Source organism: Argiope bruennichi, chromosome 3 (assembly GCF_947563725.1).
Source record: "Argiope bruennichi chromosome 3, qqArgBrue1.1, whole genome shotgun sequence".
NCBI lineage: Eukaryota > Metazoa > Arthropoda > Arachnida > Araneae > Araneidae > Argiope > Argiope bruennichi.
In genome coordinates, this window is record NC_079153.1 from 1,431,402 (window position 1) to 1,453,848 (window position 22,447).

General features: G+C 31.1%; 1 protein-coding gene across 1 annotated transcript in view; it reads left to right on the forward strand.

The window, feature by feature from the left end:
• The window catches only part of LOC129962700 (uncharacterized), a 451,475-nt gene that overhangs the window by 315,215 nt on the left and 113,813 nt on the right, over window positions 1-22,447 (forward strand). The gene's annotated exons all lie outside the window — the stretch shown is intronic.

Below are 22,447 nucleotides of genomic sequence, written 5' to 3' on the forward strand. Positions count from 1 at the left end.
CGTTTATTTCCAGAAAAATGAGCAGATGTTATAGTTTCTGAGAAAAAAAATGTTGTAAATAAATCAGACTTTAATTTTTGTAACAAAAAAGACTTGTAATTTGATAAAGAACAGAGTCATATTTTTACACCCCATAATTTATAAATAAAATGTGATAAGAGAACTTTCAGATTTTTGTCATATTCTTTTTATTTCAAAATTCATCATTCTTTTTTCATAAATCACAGTTTTTGAAATAAAATTCTTCAAGTTTTAAATATTTCAGAAATATCCCAGAAAATTGTTTCATAGGACGACTTTTCAAAATGAAGCGTCTAAATTGTTCAGTTTTTTTTTCTTGTAATGCGTTATTATTAGTAAAACTTGGGATACTTCTGGACATTTAATTCAAAATTGAAACATTCCTTCAAGGCTAAACAAATACTAATAAAAACCGGATCTAAAACCGGGTCTGCTTCATTAATCTGATACTTTGATTAATACATCTCCAATTAAAAATATAATCATTGAAGAAAATGTGTTATCTTTTCCTAACTCCTTCTTTTTACACGTATAATGTATATTAAGTATATTAGCTCATTTCATATAAATATCTGAGCTGATGATTCATTCTTTTGAATTCAAATTCTTAGAAATTGTGTCATTAAATATTTGCGATTTCGCATACAAAAAGCTTAGCAAATGTAAACAATTTTGTAAATTTCTGAATAAACTTTATAAACACCGATTTTTTTAATTGCATTTCTTCGTATTAAAATATTTATTTTTTATTAGCATTCTTATGAAAAGCTAATTTAAAAAGAAAGTATAGCTAATAAAATAAAATCGCGACATTTTTAATAAAGCATTGTTTTCTTAGAACTTGGTCCTATCAGTTATTGTGAAGTTGATATTAACAGGAATCTGAAATTTTGAAAAAGGAAAATTTCATAATGACGAAAAAATATAAAAAGATTGCATAGTGTCATTGTAGTTTAAGCATAAAAGTTTTCGAAACTTCTTACAATCTTTTTTTATGAACCATCATCCTTTTCTAGATATTTTATTTTCACCGCAAAGCAGGTCGATTGAAATGAATTGAAAACCTTCCTTCATTCTGAAAGGAAGAATGACGTGAACACTTAAAATATCACAAGTTAGAATTAAGCACTGCACTAGCAAGTAATAATCATGAATTGAGAAATAGTTATGAATGAATGAATTGAAACCAGATTTTTGCATTAGAAAGATTTCCAGATAGAATTTAGCGCTCCTCAGAATCTGAAATGATGCCGCATAATCTATTCCTGTTCTATCGGATCTATATAAAAGTATTATATCCCAACTGGAATCCAATTCCTCCAAATTTGAACTGCCTCACATATAAAATAAGGATTTAAGGCATTTCTTTTTCCTAATTTAAAAGAAAATTATTGACATTTTAATGCATTATTTTTTTTTCAATTTGTGCACAAAACATTTTATAAAATCAAATCAATAAAAAAAGACATCCGAGTTCAGATTCGTGCTTTCTCGTATACGAAGTGTACGAAGAGAAAGTGTCGTCATCGGGACGCTGAGATTTTGACGAAACTCCAGGTTTCAGACCTCCTGGAACGCGAAAAATGCATTTGTGGAAGTTGAAAAATGCTTTGAGCTAGAAACACGATATTTGATGTATGGATGGCGACCGGTTTTGTGGACTTCTCTGAAATTTTTGAATTTAGGGGAACTTTGTTCCATCTGTCCGAATACAATTTCACACAATAACGACAAAACGAAGCTATCTGGAGAGATAAAATTTCGTGCACAGATTTAGTGTGTAAAATTGAGACCCTCATCAGATTTGGAACGAAGTCCGTCAAGGAGTGACCGTCTTTGGTCTGTTTTTTTTTTTCTCGCGCGCACGCAAACGCAATCCTTTAAAAACGTAACGGCTTAAATAAACGAAATTCGTTATGTGGTCGCTATGTTGTGGCTATAATTGTAATTCTATGTTTCATTTTAATTTCAACCGATCTGAAAAAAAAGGCATCCAAAATACATATTCAAATTTCTGGTATTAATCACGTGCTAGCGATTCATCGCCAAATATTTCCTGGTCGATAAAATAAGAAACTCTAGATTCGCGTCAAAGACTGACAGTTCATAGCTATTGTTCCCTCATATCATGCAATGAATGCACGTGTATTTGCGCATGCATGCAAATGCGATGATTAAAAAAATCTAACGACTCGAATAAACGTAATTTAGTTCACAATTTTAGCGTCTACAGTGTAGATCTATGATAAATTCTGAACCAAATATGTGAAAGAGTTGTCCGTCCATCTGTCGATCCATATTTCCACATGTATGAAAAGGTGATAACACCGAAAAACGTAATAATTAAAATAAATGAAGTGTGGTGTGGCACTCTTGTGATGAAAGTTGTGAGTATGTGTCAGATTTTGATTCAATCAGTTAAAAAAAAAGATTTTCAGAATTCCTATTCGGTTTTTGAATGGTTGTGTATGAATCACGTCGCACCAAAAGGGCTCTTTCGGAGCTGTTATTCGCCAGTGACATGAAGCGAAGAATGTACGATTTTCTTTACTGTGCTACGAATCGCATAATTTTCATATGTGGGATTCTGGTAATAAGTGACTGAGCACTCACGACGTTCACAGCGATTTCTCCTAAAGTCCACTGTTTTATGTAAAAGCGAGAAAGAGCATAACATCTTTATGAGTATGTGAGAAAAATCCCTCCCCCCTAGTTCTATGAATCCATTTGATAACCACAGACCTAAATATTTAATATATCAGTAATATCGCAACAGTTTCCATGTATTAATTATGTTCTATGAGAATGGATTGATTGAATGAGTACAAAGTCCTGTCCAAAATTAAAACTTGAGAGCTACGTTCACTGATTTAATTAAAATATGTATTATAATTCTGTATGAATTCTATTTTGAATTTCATTTGTTTTCTGTTACAAATTTAGAGCTTCTTTTTTTAAGGTTATTGCATAGTTATTTGAAAATATAATTTGCCATGGAATTTAAGTCATCTGGTTCTCAGAAATACTTAATAACGCATTATTCAAAAATAGACGTAGCACAAAATGTCACATTTTATCTTATATAAAATAATAATAAAAGTTATATTTCATTTGTTTAAATTTTTGATGTAAATCATTGACTCTTGTTTTAAGGAATCATGTTAATTCTTTTATTATAATTTTTTAAATGTGAATTAAGCATCATCAATGTTCTCAAACATTTAGAAAAATATCTCCCCTTCGCGAAATTGTAATTAAACGAATTATATAGATTTCTTTAGGCATGCAACTTGCAAGCCAACTATAAATCTTGCATACAGATTAGGCTTATTAAAAGAAATCAAGTATTAAAGTGTGAACAATGAAAAGAAAGAAATTATTGTGATTTTGAAAAATATAATGATTAATACGAATCTCTTGACGTAAGAATTTATTGTAACTACATGGCGCTTTTCATTTTAAACATTGATTTTTATTTCCTTTTGTAAAACGAATATGAAGACATCTGAAACGCGTAAGCATTTTAAGTAGCCACTATTTTTTTTTTAATTCGATAGCTTCTTTTACTGAATTTTAGACTTAAATATCGAAAATTCTGCAACTTGATATACGAATTAGATGCACCGTTGTAGGTTGTGGTATTAAAATATATTTTAATATAAATTAAATAAATATATAAATGAAATAAATAGATGAAATTTTCTTGCAACTTTTACGAGCAGTCAAACCACAGTCACGCATTTGGCACAGCCTTCAATCTCTTAGGAGAAGCACTAGCACTAGCAGTAGGTTATAGCTATTAAATTATGAAATATTCTTGGTAACTATAATCGCTCTACCTTTTATTAATAAAGAACAGTGAATTATATATTTCACCACGTAAAATATTGTATCAGATGGCGAGAGGAATTATGTAGAAATGAAATGACTGATAAAAAAAATGCTGGACCTTGAAAGAATACACTTCAGAAAATAACAAATGACGAAAAAAAAAAAAGGATTTGAAAATGAGCGACTGAGTCATAGTCCGTAGTAAATATATAATCCAGTCTTCGTTACATAATAGTTCAATTAGGATAGTAATACATATAAATTATGAATTGCAGTCACAATATCAATGTTGTCGATATAAAATTTGTCGTAAATACCAAGGGTTAATTCAATATTGATTCATTATTAAATGCTTAACTATTTAAAAAAGTGCTTTTTTTGCACAAGTCTATGGTCCTTTTTGTGTCTTCCTCGGCTGATGATTTTGGTATTTTTAGAATTGTTATACCCTCTCTATTAACAAAAGAAATCGCTGTTAAATTTTGCAAAAAAAATGTTGTTAAATTTGCATTTAATATTTAGTTTGAATTTGATGGAATATCTGGCAAGTCTATGAATGGAAAAACTGTCTTCACCAAATAGAACCGTTAATCAAAGAGTCGTTAAAGCACATAGAGCAAGCAGGGGAGGTATACGAATTCAAGCGCTGGTATTAGAAATTTATTAAAATACATAAAAATAAGTTTTCATATTAAGACTGTTTATCACTCCGACTACTGTTACATTTCCAATAGATCGATGACAAAGCTGTGGATAGTAAACAATTCAAATTGATTCTGAACATCGAATGCAAAACATTCCAAATCTCCAAGTACTCATATTAAGACATACAGAGATGCATTGATAATTTATGGGTAACATTTAACAGCATTGTATGGCCTTGCAATTTAAGCTGAATGCTGTTAACACTACAAATAGTGAAACGAAAACATTATGTTAGAAATAATATGATATTTTCATTTCCAATAATCATTTCCCAACCGACCTCAATTTAAAGAATGAGTTGCATCGAGTCCTCAGTACTTGAAGCACAACCTTCAACTAAAACGTTAGTTTGGCATTGACATCACTTATCTTTAAAAAGAACTTCTTCGAACCTCAAAGTTTTCTTATTCAAGAATAAATCTGTCTTCATCTCGGATGACTTTATCCAGTTTCTGGTGAAAAGTGTCCTTTCGCTGAATCTGAACTTCGAAGAGGCTAAAAGAAAAATCAAAAGCAGTCGATGCCAGCAGACGAAAAGTTTTCAAAAGTCATGTAGGATGAAATTCAATAAAGATTTTTCAACAGCAGTCCTTATATATATTACAACTTCTGTCAATTTTCGCACTGTACAAAGTAGAAAATATCAAAATAAAACTACCAGATTAATTAATTGATGCATGCGGTGGAACTCATACATGACGGCCTTTTCGACAAATAATTAAATAGTAACTAGCATTCTAGAATCGATTAATGTATAGGCGGTTTCAGAATGTCATGTTGCTGTAAGTAAAATAATAAGTTATAAATCGCAATTTATATATCATTATATATCGCACTTTATAGATCCATTCTGTAATCCTTTGGTTTACTCATTTTAAATTCCTTTTAGTACCTATGGATAGGTAAGGATGCAGAGATACAGTGGTCTTTAAATTACTAAAATTAAACAGAACAGAGCAATATTATACAATTTCAGTTCGACCAATATCACTTGGCGATCTGTGAAGTATTCACGATTTTCAAGCAAGAGATAAAATATTCTGAAACAATATGTTTTTGATATTTTCTTACTATTTGAAAAGTGTCATTGAATTTGGAAGCGTTTTATTTAGAAATTTATTTATTTGTAATGAACTTCAAATCGTTAAATAAAAAGCTCCAATGAAGAAAAATTTGATTATATTTCTTTTTTTTTTTTTTTTTTTCATTCTTTCGTTTTTCTACTCTTTCTTCGTTCCTTTCCACGTGTTCTCAGATTCATAGAATTAAGATTTTGCTTTTTTCTACTGCCTTTCTTTCCTCCTGAGATTTTCTACTTTCAAAGAGAATACTGTAGAAAGATCATTTAATAAGACGAGAGTTAGTGGAAAATAAGGCATAGCAGTGATAAATTTGTTTTTACTATTAATATTATAGCAGTGTCAAAGAGGGATTGATATACTAATATAATTCTAAACAACATTCTTTTAAATTAACATTAAAAAATGATTAACTACATAATTGTATATTTGTTACAAGAATTATTAGTTTTTGCAGTATTGCTTCCCAGCGCAATACATCTCCTAGTAATGGGGACAGTTTTGCAGATACCTTTGATGGACAGATTCTGGATCAATGATCATCGGTCATGGCGATAAATTTGTTTTTCCACTTCACATCTTCGCGACAAAATCAAAGATTCCAGAATCTTTTCTATAGATCTATGAGGACAGGAATTATGATGATCATTATAAAACCTTCCTTGACCTGCTCAAGTGAAGGCCATAAATAAACGGGAGGCAGAATTGTAGTCAGTCAATACTGAATTAGCACACGAGTCGTGCGCTGAGAAGCCAGTCAGTTTTGAGTCGAGTACTGCCTTAGTAGTGAGTCGGTACTCGAGTTTATCGAAAGTGGGGAGTCAGAGCAGACATTCGAGAGGCGCGAGTAGTTGAATGAAATCTCTCTTTTGAGGGCTTTGTACTGTTACCATTTATCACTACCGATTTGCTGCCTGTATGTTGCTGCTTATTATAAGCGTTGTTCTTGTTTATGCTTTGATTGTGTTTGGTTTGTGTATTCGTTACCTTTGTGTTCAATAAAGCGTCATTTGTTATTGAACCAACTGAACTGTTACAACGCAATCCATTGAACCGGAGCTGTTGAATTTCGGAGTTTTGAAAAAATTGCCTTTACAATTTCTGCTAAAAGGCATGCTTTACAAATATCAAATTGTGGGAATCTAAATATGGAGAAAAAGTTTATAAAGCGGATTAACTAAAAATATCTTACAATCGTAAAAGAATAAATCATTATAAACTTTGTTAAAAGAAAAATAAATAAATAAAATTATTCACTTTTAACAAACTAATTTCTTTTATAAATATAATGGTTTAAATTCTATATTTAATAAAATTTTGGATGAAGTGTTCTCCGGAGTTATTTTTTAGAAAGAAAATCGATTAACTTTTTTTAACCAATATCTATTCATACTTCATACTAAAAACCCAAAACTGCTGTTTTGAATCCAGGAAAATTTCGATAACTTTACCCGTGACCTCCCCTTGTTAGTTAGAATAATCAGAGAAGTGTAATTATAAACGTTATTTGAATTTTAGAATTAAATAAAAAAAAAACATTCCTTTCGTTCGCCACAATCCCTTAAATTTTTAATAAATCAAAATTTTAAAAAGTGCCCTGAAATGCACATTCTCACCCTTTAAATGCATTTATTCAGAATTCGGCAGCTTTAGGACGAACGATGTCTCATAGATGCCATCCTGCTTCACTATCAAGGACAAACTGGGAGGACGGTCTCTTCGAGTCTTAATTCACTTCTAGAATGCTATCTGTTGATTTTTTTAAAAATTTCTTTTCTCTAACCTTCCCGAAAAGTAATTGAAATTTACGAAAATAATTGAAAGAAGAGTGAAAAAGAATTTTTAGAAATCATTAAGAGATCTGTCACCTTGGCACTTAAGGGGTTGAAAGAGAAAAAGGTAACCTCCTTTTCCTACAGTCTCGTAGTAGTTGATGTGTCGTTTCCTTCGGCAACATTCTTCTCCATAATAAAGCGCCTCTAGAGGTATTTATTTGGCTCAATGAGCACGGTATGGCTAATCATCTAAAAGGTCAAAGGAAGATTGTCAGATTTTGAAGAAAATACCAAGTGATGGCAGTTAAAGGGTCATTTTTATAAAAATAAAAAATTTAACGCAAAAAAAATTTTTTTAAATCAAATTCGAGTTAAAAATATAAACTACAGAATACTTTAGCGATTCTCGTTTTCCCATAGTGTCTTTCAAGGACTCTCTATATATTTAATAAACTGAATTAAATATAAATTATTAATTATCTTCTATGTTTGTAAAATTTTTAATAATTACGGTAACAAAAATTGTTAAATTTTAACAATTAAAAACCCTGAAAGCATTTTTTCCACGGCAATTTATGCTATTTTAGATGCGCTCTTGTTTAATATTATTAAATATTTGCAATCGTTTGAGGTTCCATCCAATTCCTCTTTCCTTCCCCGCTTTGCATTCCGAATCAAAATATATAAAATATGAACTTTAATCTTATTATGTTTACTATGACCGAGCTTCGAGCGGTGAATTGCTTGCTCCCCCACCCCTCGCAGTTCTCGGTTAAAAGATTACCTCCTGTTATAATGGACTAATCATTTAGGTTTCTGCAGGTTTAAACGTACGAATTTAATTGCTGATACATTCATCAGCAACTGTAATGCTTCATTAAACGGTGCACTTCCTCCTCGCAGATCGGGCGGAAGTTCAGCTTTACGTTTACGACTTCTAAACGAGTCTCTGTCAGCGGTTACTAAAAATAAATCAAATGAAAAGCAGCAGTTCTCTTTCGCCTTTCAGACCACCCGTTCTTTGACCCACTGACGTCCTTTGCTATGGCAGGAATTCCTGAAAAAAAAAATGAAATAGGTGATTCATTGCAAACTAGGCACTGTTTATGAAATCGTTGATAATTATTTTAGATTTTGTTTTGCTATCATTATCAAGGTTTCAAGTAAAAAGGAAGAAATCAGCAAATTTACCCTCGGAAATGTTCTCTTGGAGATTGTAAGGATGCAATAGAAAAAGGGAAACAGAAATAATAATTAATGACAGGAAAATAAGACTAATTTTACTAATAAGAATCACGCTTGGAAGTAAACATATGCTTACTTAATGAGTGCATTACAGCCGTGGAAATCTTGTAGCATGAAGTATACTGAGCAGTGATGCAAGTCGGTACAACGTTTGTTGTTTGCTTTCTTTCATTCATTTTAAATTATTTAATTATTAATGGATAAGAAATAGTCATCATATTTTTTTATTCGTAAATTTCGAAAAAGAAATTTAACCTCTTTAAACCATGTTTCTGAATGAGCACAGCAGCGAGAAAGCGGGAATGATTGAAAATGTCTGCCATGGATGCATTTAATTATTTCCATCCACATTTCCGTTATTTTCGCATCAATTCAAATAAATGAGGGACTATAATGAAGCATTAAAAAGAGTTGTAAAAGAGCAAATCAAAAGTGCCTGTGCACTCAATCCTTGTATAAAGTTTTCAACTTCAAACTGGGACGCTTTAAAATTCACAATCCAGAAGGTTAAGAGTGAGAAGGCTTTGGACGAAATCGTCTTCAAAAAATCAAGGAAGCTGATTTAATAAAAGATTTTGAATCATAAAATATTTTTTTAAATACATAGATTAAATATTTGGTTATAATTTTAATCATATTCTCTCCAGGATAATTTATATATATTTCGCTTGAATGACAGTATCTGTATTAAATGGAAAATCAAAATATCGAACGTGTCACGTTAATATTCAAAATTATATTATTATAAATCGTATACGGCAAGAATAAGTTACATCTGCGAATCAACAACAATTTGTTCATTATTTCCCTTGTGTGTGTGTGTGCGTGCGCGCGTGTGTGTGCGTGTGCGTGCGTGTGTGAGTGTGTGCGTGTGTGCGTCTGCGTGTTTTTTCGTGTACATGTGTACATCAACGAACATGATTATTCATTTTTATATAAGCCGGCTTTTCTGTTCGCAGATGGACTCATTTCTGCAAGTATTTCGCTCATAACTTTTAACTTCCGTCACCTATTTGTTACTGTCACTTTTTTTTTTCTATCGATATAATTTTAAACATTCTCTGATTCGAAAATATCTGAGTTATGACGCTTCTTTCGGTCTTTTCTTCCGAGGCAATCACTGAAATTTGCTTATTGAAATGGCAGCATTGACTTGATCTCGTAGTTTATACTCACGTAAATGATGATGGAAATGGTGCTTCTGTGATCTCTAATTTTTCCTCTGACCACACTGATGCGGTATTTAACATTTCGCAATTAATGAAAAGAACGAAATTCCCCAATGGATAAAAAAATCCTATTATACAGTTTGTACTAATTTGATTTATTTAGTTTGTTCCGTTTTTGAATCATCATAACATACGAACAGAACAATACGCCCATTTGTAGATTTTGTTCAAAATTAGATAGACATTTGCAATATTTCTGCAAAAAAATCGTGCGTTAAAATTCATGCATCAGGTTTGCTTCCTTTTTGAATTATCGATTTCTCATACACATGAGTAGACAAGCCTGCCTACTGGTGCATTTAGTCCATAATTTGATGCCAATCTGTGACTCAAGTGAAAAAAAAATCTAAATATCAAATTTCCTCTGCCATTTTTTTTGTGTGTTTTTGAGTTATTGCTTTCACGTGCAATCGGACTGTAGATCTGTTGTAGACTGATTTCATTCAAAATGCTTAGAAATTTTCAGACTTTTGTAAATCATTCTTGGAACCTAGGTTCCTTGCATATCGTTTACAGAGAGATTTCGTCAAACCTCAAGATACTTTTTTGACCATTATAATCCTTTCTGACGTTAGAATATTTTTAACGAGTTCCACTTGAAATTTCGACATTTTTGAGAAACAGATTTTTATTCCCTCTTAAAAATCCCTTTCGGAAAATGTTTTCAGGTGAAAAAAATCTGAATTTCCGATAATATAATTTACTACATTGAACTCCTTTTTGATGCCAGTATTTCGGTTCAGTGGAAATATACCTAATTTCCAATATTTAAGTATGGATAAATATAAGGAGAAAAACCTTTAAGTATTCTTTTTTTTTAATTTTTACTTACTTTTTAGCTTGTATTTTTAAAATCTTATCTTCATTTTATAAAAATTTTCATGCTAAATATTTGTCTCCTAACACATAATTTTTTTTTACAAAAATGTTTTATACCTAATTAACAGATTAAAAAATTTATCATTTTCATTCCGAGCACCGGGATAGGAAGAGGTATTTTGAGTACTTCGCATGAAAGAAAGTAAAAATGGAAATCCCATCCCTAATTATATATCCGGTAATTTAATAGAAATAAGCTTTTCATTTTTTAAGCCAATAATTATACTGCAGGACGAATAAAAAGATGAATCAATGAATAAAATTAATATTTGTCTCACTGTCGGAAACATTTTTCAAAAATATGTAATCATTTCATGCTAGATAGGATGTGGGAGATGATGCTCATCACTGATAACTCTTGTGACTCTCGTGACCATCCATTAAGCGGAATCCTTTCCCGTGATGAAGGATTGTTGATTCTGAATGCAAAGTAAGCTCCTCTTATCATTCATCGTTTTTTCCCCCTTTCATTCATTCGATAAACAGGCAAGCATCTTTTCAAATGACAAAAGCTACACTTGCGCATTTGCGATATATGGCTGCATCTTGTAACGCATTCTCCTTTTTTCATGGAACAATTTTGCAATAAATTTGGGTATTTTAGTAACTCCTGGTCTTTATACTTATTGAGATATATATGAAATCGAAGGTAATTGCTCATTAAAAACAGTTAACATTGTGGAAAGAAAGAATTGTCTAAAACGAAGTGATAATAAATAGTTAATACTTCGTATGATTTCGTACATTTTCTAGTTTGGCCACATCTTTTTCTATTACGGTTCCTAAATTCTCTGTCTTTTAAAAATGTGTGCTGAGTGGTTAGTAGTGAAGCATAATGCTCTAGATAAAAAAATTGTGGATATATATATATATATATATATATATATATTAATTTGTAAATATTATTATAAAGAACCATAAATTAATAAATATAACTCTAATGCAACGTATATTTTAAAGAACACGGGAAAAAAGGAATTAGAAAAAAGAATGCTAACTTTCGCGGAAAAAACTAAAATTAAAACTTGTTCTTTCAACTATCCTTATTTGTTCCCGACAATAAAATTTCATAAAAGAAACCATTAAAATTTAGATTCGGGACTTGTAGCATTGGCAGTTATAATTACTATACGGGAAAACATTTCTTTAAAAACTTAAAAATTATCCTGAAATAAAATTAAAGATGAAGATAACTTTATAATTAATAGTAACAAAGAAGTTTTGGATTTTATACATCATTAATGAACTTAATATTTATGATTTTGAAAATTTATGCACTCATCTGCCTCATGAAAAATTAATAAATGTCTGCACTTTTAGATATGGCGAATATTTAAATGAAGATAATATTACAAAAAATAACTGGCTATAATTATGTAAATTTAATATTACAGAAAATTACGTTTTAATTCATTTTTATAAACAAATAAAGGGCATTCCAATGGGAACAGTTTTCTCAAGTGAATTAGCCACTATTTTCCTGCATTACTATGAGAAAAAATAATTAACCACCATTTAATAAACGGTTGAAGATATATGGATGACTTGCTTTTATTTAACTTAGATAATACTAATATTTTTACTCATTTTTATCCAAAAGATTTAATGCTAACTGAAACAAAAAAAATCAACTTGAAGTCACCTGTCTGGATTTAAAAATCGAAATTTCTAATGATGAAACATTAGTTGGTATCTACGATAAAAGGGATGAATTCAACTTTAAAATAATTAAGCGTAGTCATTACCATTCTAATCTAAACTCTAAAATTTTCAAAAATTTAACTTTCTCACAATGTAATAGGATTAAAAGAGTTTGTAATAATAAAATTTCTTATACTGAAGCAAAAAATAATCTCACTAAAAACTTAACTCCTAATGAATTTCCCAGAAACTATTGCAATATAGAAGTTCTAATTTGAGAAAAATTGACTTCATACTAAGCTTTTGGCAGGGCTAAAAATAGATTTTCGGTTACATGTCAATAGATAACACTGAGACCCTCCAATTGTTTATTGCTTTGAATGACGTGGAGTATTTATGCAGTAAGGACGCGGGATAAAAGCCTTTTTTGTAGAGATTTTACCTGCTACTGGTATGTCCTTTGCTTTTCATTTCTCTAATGGGTTGTGAGTGTTCTTTTATAGTTTATATTATGTTATTATAATTTTCGCTTAAATTGGAGATTGTAATTTCTTGCTTTATTTCTGTTAAAAATGTTTTATCTCTAAGGTCTCCATTTCAGGGGATTTTCGGGTCATGAGGGGGGCAATATTGTTGGACAAAATCAGACCCCTCACAGAAAAAATCGCTTGTTTGAATCCCTGCCTTAAGAAAGTCTTCAGGGCGGATTCTTAATTTCTTCCTTTTTACTTGCATATTTATTCTTTTCGCCAATATATATATATATATATATTACGACTGTACAGTTCTGGCTTATCTTCTGATCCTTTTTAAAATCCGAAGGCGTAATCGTAAAATCTTCGCTTTTGGATTGTAGTGTTCGAAATCCTGTTCCATTATAAAACCCGCGTTTGTATGTGGACTTTTTGCACGTTGAATCGAACGCGTGAGTCTTCCGCATCTGTGCAGCGAAGAGAACATCATTAAAAAGTGAGCAGAACTCCGGGTTACGTGGTCAGAGCTGACAGTGGCTACAGCGGACATGTGAGAGAAGCTGGGTAGAGAGAGGACATTTTTGCACTTATTGTGTTGTTTCCCTAATCAGTCATATGTCATCTATTGTGTAGTTTCGAGCTTTGCACCTTCTGTAGAGATAAATCGATATTTTTGAGAGAGAAGGCCTTTCTCCAAATATGCCCATTAAAGTATGGAATGTATATGGACATCGTCATAGGAAAAATAATTCTGCTGAAGGGTGGAATTCCAAATTAAATGCAATCACTAGCAGAAACCAGCCTAATGTCCACTTATTAGTTAAAATACTAAAAGAAGAAACACAAAAAGTGTCTTTTAATTTGAAATCCAGAGAGTTAGGTGACCCTGGAATAAAAAGGAAAAAATCATATGTAAAATTGGATGAAAGTATTGAAAACATCCTAAAGGAATTCGAAACATCAAACAATTTAGAAAACTGTCTAAAATCTTTAAGTTTTGTAACTAGGTTGGACTAAATTCTATGGTAAATGATATTTATGCCTTTATAATAAAGGTTAGTTAATATCTATTTACTTGTATTTATTTTTCTTTTATTTACTTGTATCTCTTTTATATATTTTAATTCTAGTATCTATTTTTACTTACATTAATGAAACTAATTAATTGTATGGCAATTGCACCTGTTCTAATATTTATTTGACTCTAAAATGCAGTTTTCTACAAAATCACTGAAATTCGTTCATACCCTTCATTATACTGTTACTTACTATTAATTTTTAAATATTTCTCTGAAAGTTTTTATTTTTATTACATTTCGCTATTTTAAAATGCATTCGCACTATAATATAAATAATTGGCAAAAATGCATTTATCCTTGTAATTCGATAATCGAGTGCAAAAACAGAAAACTTCTGTAAAAAAAAGAAGAAGAAAAAAAGCGTTATCCTACGTGAAAGAGATTTGCCATTTAAAATACTGTTTTAAATTATATTTGTGATTTTTAAAAGTATTTATTTACTTATTTATCTGCACCCCTTATCTGTTCTAAGATGGGAGGAAAATGTGTCCGCTCTAACCACGATGAGTTTCGGAGTGTCCGCTCTAACCACGATGAGTTTCGGAGTGTCCGCTCTGACCACGAATCTATAGCCACGTCCGCTGTAGCCACACCACCGAACTCCTATCATAACTGTAGACAATCAAGCAAACCTTCTCGAAATCTCTGATTTGGCTACAAAACAAAAATAACTAAATTGTATCAGAGGGAAATAAATTGTTCAAAATGATCACCCTTTCTTGTTCCAAGATAACTACTTCACGAAATCTTTAGAATTCATAATTGAAGCAATGATTCTTGTTGAGGAGGCGTGGGGGGAGGCTGGGGGGGGTCGTGATTTTAGTCCCTTTGGAACGGATCTTCATTTATAATGGATAGAAAGATAACTCTAAAATTCTTTATTACTTACTGTATTTGCGTGGGAAAGAAACGAATTCCCAGCCCGCTGCAAAGTGTTCATATTTCATATCTTTAAAGTAGACGTTCAATTTTATTCCGATCCGCAAATGCCCTTTGAAAGCCATTCACATGCGTGACTCATTTAACGCATTCTTCGCAGAGTCAGCCTATGGAAGAGCCATTAACAATTGAACGACTCCGCATCCGAGAGAAGTGAATATCGGAGCGATATTGAGCAAGATCCGCCGTCTTTCGTCGTTCGTGTGGAAGAAGCTGTGAAAGACGATTCTGCTGCATTTTTTTTTTTTTTTTAATCGACGGCGAGTTTTGTTTCGATTTTTTTTCGCCGTGCGTCTCTGAATGAAGTGGAATAAAGTAAACAGTTTAGTCATGCCGTAGATATAGCTAAAATGGATTCAGTGTATCTTTGTTTACTAAAAGAGTGAGGGCTATCTCGTTTGTTGCGTGAAAAGGTAAACAAAGTGCCGAAACTATTTATTTCTGATTATCTTTTGCTTCAAGACGGGTCATCATAAACTGGATATAGGTAGAGCATGATAGATAAAACGCATCAATGCAAATTTTGTTCTCTAAAGAATTGGATCCTTTTTGCGTTATGCTCAAAGCATTTGTTTTTAAAGTGATCCCATTTTGAAGAACGAGGAGCTTTAATTTTTTTTTTAATTTAAAGTTTCAGTTGTGTCAATCAGTGATGTTAAGCCACATATTTAATGAAGATGTAATGAAATAGAAAATGGTGCAAAACATTGACAACGAGTATGAACAACCACCTGTTTTCCTAAACTGACTTCCACATGATATTTAAATAAAGAATAAGATTTGCTTCAAAACCAGAATTTTTTTTTTTCATACAGCATACTTAAAACAAAAATCTACTCAGTATGAGAAAGTGAACCGTATCTTCATGTTTTGTTAACAATAACGGCAGAAGAATGTGGGATCCATATTTGTAACATTAAACAAATGCAGCTTTATATCAAAATTAAAATGTATTGCTGTGAAATAAATTTAATTTAAAAATTAATTTAAAAAAAATTATTTATGTCAACAAACCGACATCACTGAATACCTATTTTTAGATAGATATAACTTTAAGGTGGTGTAAAATTTCTTTATGTACTTGTTTTTGACAATGATGATGAAAGAACACCAGCATTTCGCTTCATTTTTAATGAATCATGTTTCAAAAAATATTCTCTCTGCGGTGCTCGGCTCCTTCCTCCAAAGTATGTGCTAAATGTGGGGATTGGGTCATCGGGTCCGTAGAGTGCAAGCACAAACGTTCTCTTTTATTAAGCGTTAGAAATATTTTTTGTCATGAAACTATAATGAAGGTTTATTTCATTTAAACCAACCAAATACCCTGAGTTATCATTTAATTTCTAGAAAACACAATGGAGAAAACGCTCATTGAACTTTATCATTTCATTTTTAACACTTGAAAGTATCGAATCGATGTTTATACAGAAAATTCAGCCTCATTTTTGAATAACGCACGTGAACAAATAAATATTCCTATGCTCTACTGTCCTCCATCTGCACCGCCGGAATTCTATTGAGTAGATGCTTAAATATCATTGATTTTCAATCTTTAAATAGTGCAAGTATAAAATAATCGACCTCCAGTTTAACAAAATATGAACTAAACAAAAAATGATTCTTTGTTTGGTAATGAAACGTATTGTATGGCATGTACCCTAAATACAAGAAACATCAAAACAAAAGTATTCCACTGTTTAAATTCATACTTAAAAAAAAAAAAAAAGAAAAAAAAGAAGGCAATTATTTTATTCCATGGCGAAATGGAACAGCAAATGGATGATGTTTGCAATCCGAAAAATGACAATGAAGGTATTATCCCTTGATGAACACTAATACAACATAATTCGCAATCAAAACAAATCAAAAAATAAGGTAACTCTTCAAATTCTGATAATTTATTTTTTATTATAAAGTTTTAAATGCATTTTATCACATAATACTAAGAGATTTCTAAGTATTTCGTCAAAGGAACTAAAACAGTTCTTTTCGAAATGGGAAAGAGCGTGCTTTATTTATATTGGATGATAAATTAGATACTGTGTGATGGTTGAAATATGTGGCATTGAACAGAGTCAGCATCAAGAAATTCATAACAGAAATACATTAAAAAATTTAATCATAGGCAGAATAAAGACTCAAAGAGTAATCATATGGATTATTAATCAAAATAAATATATGATTATTTTGAATGTCAGATAAATTTATAAAGCAAGAGATTATTATCATTACAAAATAATGAAGCAGCTTCCATTCATTTTCTGGGCTGCGGTGGTAAGGTCTCGGCTACGTAACCGGAAGAGGATTCTCAGGTTCGACACCCGATTGCACAGAGGCACCGCTGTGTATGCGGGTTTGGTGCGTGCTAAATCCGTCGAAGCCAAACTCTCTCTCGCTGGTGTGGAAGTTTGGAGAGGGGATGCCATCTTAGGTGTCGTCCTCGTCATTTAACCACGGTTCAAAATGACGAGGTCCGTCCCAAAATAGCATTAGTGTTGCCTTAAAACAGGACGTTAATATATCTAAATTGAAACCAACTAATTATTTTTATATAATAATATTATTATATACAAAAAATATAATCTATAAATTAAAATCATATTTTTTTCCTGAATCATTAAAGATGTTTTAAAAAGCAGCTTTATTTGAAACAGTGCCAAATTAAAATGATAATTCATATTATATATCAGATAAGTATTACTTCAAAAAAAAAAAAGATCATAACAGTTTGTTATCTAAAATAAGTCTTTAAAAAATCTTTTGTGAAAAAAATTATTTTGATAAAAATAAATTAATTATTTAAGAGCAATTAAGTAGCAAATTTGTTTTACAAAGCTAACTGAAGCACACAAATTCTATTTTATTACAGAAAAAAATACAATATACATATATGTAATAACAAAAATATCCATATACGTTTAAATGTAAGCTAGTAAATGAAGTCAGACCATAAAAATCAAATATTTATGCAATAAACATAACACTTGATTAAAAAGAGCAATAATAAATGACCGATAGTAAAAAAAAAACGCTGTTGAATGGCGTTAGTGACGGTTTATTCATACCAGCTACTTCAAAAGGCATACGCAATCGTAGGTATCATGTGACTTTCACATCACATGGATTGACAATGTTGGAATTCTTCCAGATTTGTTCCCAAATTATTTGTGTCTTGAAATGGTATAATTCCATTGGTCGTTCCCACGCCTTTTTCTTTTTCTTGTCAGTAAATAAATCGCTTCAACTTGCTTCCCCTATCTTCTCATATACTTAAGATTCATCGCGGGTTTAATCTAGAGACACGATGAAGAGAATCGGGCAGTTTCATCTTCAACTACAGACTAGTGTGTCAAGGCCACTATCCAGATTTCATCTATCTCACACATTGCGTTTCTTAAAGTTAACGCGTTCATAAGCAGCATCTTTTACGCGGCTCAATAGTTAATTTCTAAGCCGTTAGAGATATACATATAGTTCCAGTCGGAAAAATGGGAAGATATATATTTTAAATAGTTTGAGTTAATATAAAAAAATAACATTTCTTTACAACAAAACGCGACCGAGTTAACCGCGTTGCAACTGTATAACACAATTAGGGGTCGTATACAAATTCATTTTGCGAAACAATTTGAAAAAGTAAAATTTTAGGTGAAATTAAAAATGTCGATATTTATTTTTTTATATACTCGATGAAAAAGTATTCAATAACTATTCAGTTTGTTCGTAAATAATAACAGAACTATACTTCATCATGTTCGATTCAATAAATAGGATGGAAACGATAAGTAATTTTGACTATAAAAAAATTAGTATTTAATAGACGATAATAATCAAGGATTCTGAGGAATTGAAATGATACACTTTGTCTGTCATATTCAAGACTGTTTAAGTTCTCTAATGAATGCTCACCTTTGGGAAAACATATGCTTAAAGTGCAAACAGAGTTAATAAAAATATTAATTTACAGACCTCTTTTTAATTCATAAGCAATCATTCAAATGAAAAATAAGTATTCCATAGAAGTGAAAGAAAAAAATGAAAAATTTAGAATAACATAATGTTATAAACATAGAAGGATTTAAATTTTCGGTTGCTCTTTAATATCCGATTTGCAAGCTATAAGATATAACTATAATTTCCATTTAGAAGCACATATTTTTTTTCCTTTATTCTCCCACCCACCCCTCGTCCTTTTTTTTTCTTTATAGGTTGTTTAGTTTCTCTAATTTTCTTACTGATATCCAAAGCTTTGTGATTTCAAATACAAAGTATAATTTTTTTACTAAATTTAGCATGAAATATAATCATACATAATCTTGTGAAATTTCAATTTTAAGAACTAGAGTTTGTTGTTTGAATGAAATATCAACTAAAAATAAGAATATGAAAATAAAATTGAATAAATAACTGATTAAAAAATAATAATAAATTAAAAATATTTTGAAATCGATAGTAACACTTTTTTATGTAAAGTTATTCGGAAAAAATTCTAATCTTTATAATACAACAACGCCTCATTTCTCTATGCATACGACTTCTTATTTCTCTCGAAGCCGCGGATTTAGTTGTAAAATTCATCTAAAATAGATATTTTCATTATCCGATCAGTCTTAGTCACAGAAGAATTTGCATACTTTTTGAGATACACATTTATTGAATCAATAAACATAAAATAGAATTCTTCCTGCCATTGGAAGTATTTTTTTTCCCAACTAGAACTATATTTATATCCCTAGAGATTAGAAATGAGGTGCTGCGCTGCGATAAAAGTGAACCTGTATCCTGAAACATTCAGACTGGCAGACAGTCAAACCTTTGGCAAAATAGGCTCGAAATTTGATACGTGCCTGCATTTTTTATAAATGAAAACTATTCGTTAAATTTCATCTGCATAGCTAATCATGTTTTTGAGCTGTTATGCTCATAAGCAGACCAAAATGATGACATCAAAACCTCTAGCGAATTCTTCACTTTTGGTGTTAAGACTAAATCCTGATAGGACCTTTCAAGTTTGTTGCGTTTTGCATTTGTGTATTTATAGGCATAAACTTTCTTTCAAAAAATGTTTTAGAAAGATTTTAAAGAAAGAATACTTCAGGATCTCAAGCTTAAATTTTTCTAATTTTTCAAGCTTTTTTTTTGTTTACTTTATGTGCGCGAAAAAAAGAAAAATTAATTGGATTTATTTTTTGAAAGCAGTTCAAAAAATAATCCTTAATTAATTTTTATATATACAGAATATAATAAATATGGCAGCACTGATGTGGTTGAATCAAACAGAAAGGAAAATAATAAATGTATTATTTATGTTGCAATATATCTCATTTTATTTTTCAAAACTTTCCATTAGTTTCTTTTTTTTATATATATAATTTAAATACTCTTATTTTTTAATTTCGTCCAATATTCATCGTTTACTGGCAGTTCAGAAACTAGGTCACTTTAGATAACACATTTCATTAAGCATCCTATGTCCGATGTAAATTTTTGTTTCCCTTCAAAGTAAATTCAAGAACAGAGAATGTAGATTAAATATTCCGCCTCATTTTTTTTTTATTTTTTTTTATTTAGTTTGTTTTCCTCGCTTCTCTTTTCTTTTGTTTGATTGATTTTTACTTTATCTTTAAATCTTATCTGGTAAGGTTTTGTGTATTTACGTTTCACCTCCTTTTTTATAACAGATAAATCATTTTTAAATTCACATGGAAAGATAAAACAACTCTAATATTTTTTTTAAAAAATAGCACTAATAAAAATATAAGCATCCATCTCAAGTTCTTTGTATGTTGTTCTGTGCAGTGGTATCTTTTTTTAACACATTATAAAAAACTCATAAAATATTTACTGATTTTTTTTTTGATAGTGTAGGAACAACTGCTTGAGAAATCCTTTACACAAGTTTAATTAAAATTGTTCCGTTGTTGTTTTGCTATAGATTAAATTTTTGGTCACTCGAAATTCAGGTAAAAATAATCTGAATTGCTTCTTTTTCGCATGTCTTACTTTATGAATTGTATAACTTTGGATTACATTATTAGTTATTCACAGATAATTATTCATTTAAGTTTCCATTACTTCCTGTCTTTGATTAGATCTTTGGTTACCGTGTTTCGTCGCCAAATTCATGAAGATCTCACCAGACGCTAAAATACTTATGCGCACCATCTGAGATCATTGCGTTTGAAGATAGTTCCAGTTGTTGAGTTGCAAAGGAACATTCGATGTGTTATTGCAGAAGAATTGTAGTTTCGCGACCTAGTTTGTATCTGTTAAATATTACGATTAAAAAAGAGTTTAACTATGACAATGTATAATATGCTACCTACATTAAATAATTAGAGTTTAAAACAAATAAGATTAGAACTAACTAAAATTTAGTTTAAAAATATTATAGATTTTTTTTTATTAAGTGCTGTCCAAAGTAAGAAGAGTTCGATTTTCTGACTGAAGGATCGCAGCATTGAGATCAGATTCCCCAGATTATTCTTCATGTGAGGGGATCCAGCGGGCTTGAACCGAGCAGCAGCGGATTTAGTCACTTGTTTAGTGCGAAAACGCGAGACGTCGCTTTTGTCCTCTTTATTAATAAAACGTCTTAAACAGATGCATCTCCTTCTTTCTTTCTATTTGGGTCTGTTTAAAAAATGAGAATTTCGGAAGAAATATAGCTGGCAAATATTGTCCTTAATAGGAATTCATCGTTCAACAGCAGAACTCTTGAACGGATGATGCCTGAAAACAATTATTCCCATCATTTTGCATGCTGCCAACATTTGAAGATAAATAGTAAATTTTGCTACAATTAAGCAATGATTTTGCAACAAAAACAACAGAGCTTTGTTTGCATCCTTTCTGTAGAAATGTCATCTTTCCATTCGCATTTGTTTGGAAATCATCTATTTTAACTTTCTCGTTTACGAAATACAGATGAAGTGTTGTAATAATCAAACAATTCGAACTCAGGATTTTGATGAATCTGCTCGTTTCAGATGCTTGAGTCCGAGAAACACATTTTTGGCATTATGTCCGTTTGTCTCTCTATGAATACGATCATTCAAAACCGCACTGAGCTAGAAAGATGAAATTTAATAAGGACTTGCGACCAAGTTTCCAGATTTCTATCATATTTGGTACGAAAATCTTTCACCGGAGGTTTGTCTGTAGGGTTGTTCAACTGCAAACGAGTTCAAACGCAAAAAGCCAGGTAAATAAAATTTGGCATCACAGAATGACTACTCCGATCCGCCCGAAGGCACTCGGAAAAACTTGAATGACCGGACCGCCGAGACAGCAACTCTGGCCGGAACTGTAGTCGAGTCCTAAGGGCAATCACCGGCCACGGTACGACCCTTCCCTAAGGAAGTACGTCCCATCACCGATGGGAGGAGCCAGACCCCCACCTTTTCGTGTACCCTCCAGGGTGGCGAGAACTAACCACCATGCCGGGAGCTTTTCATCCTCAATTACGATTGCCCCCCCGAGGGACTATTATAAAATTAATAAAATTTGGTATATAGATTTAACTCTAAAATATAAGCATCTATGAAATCA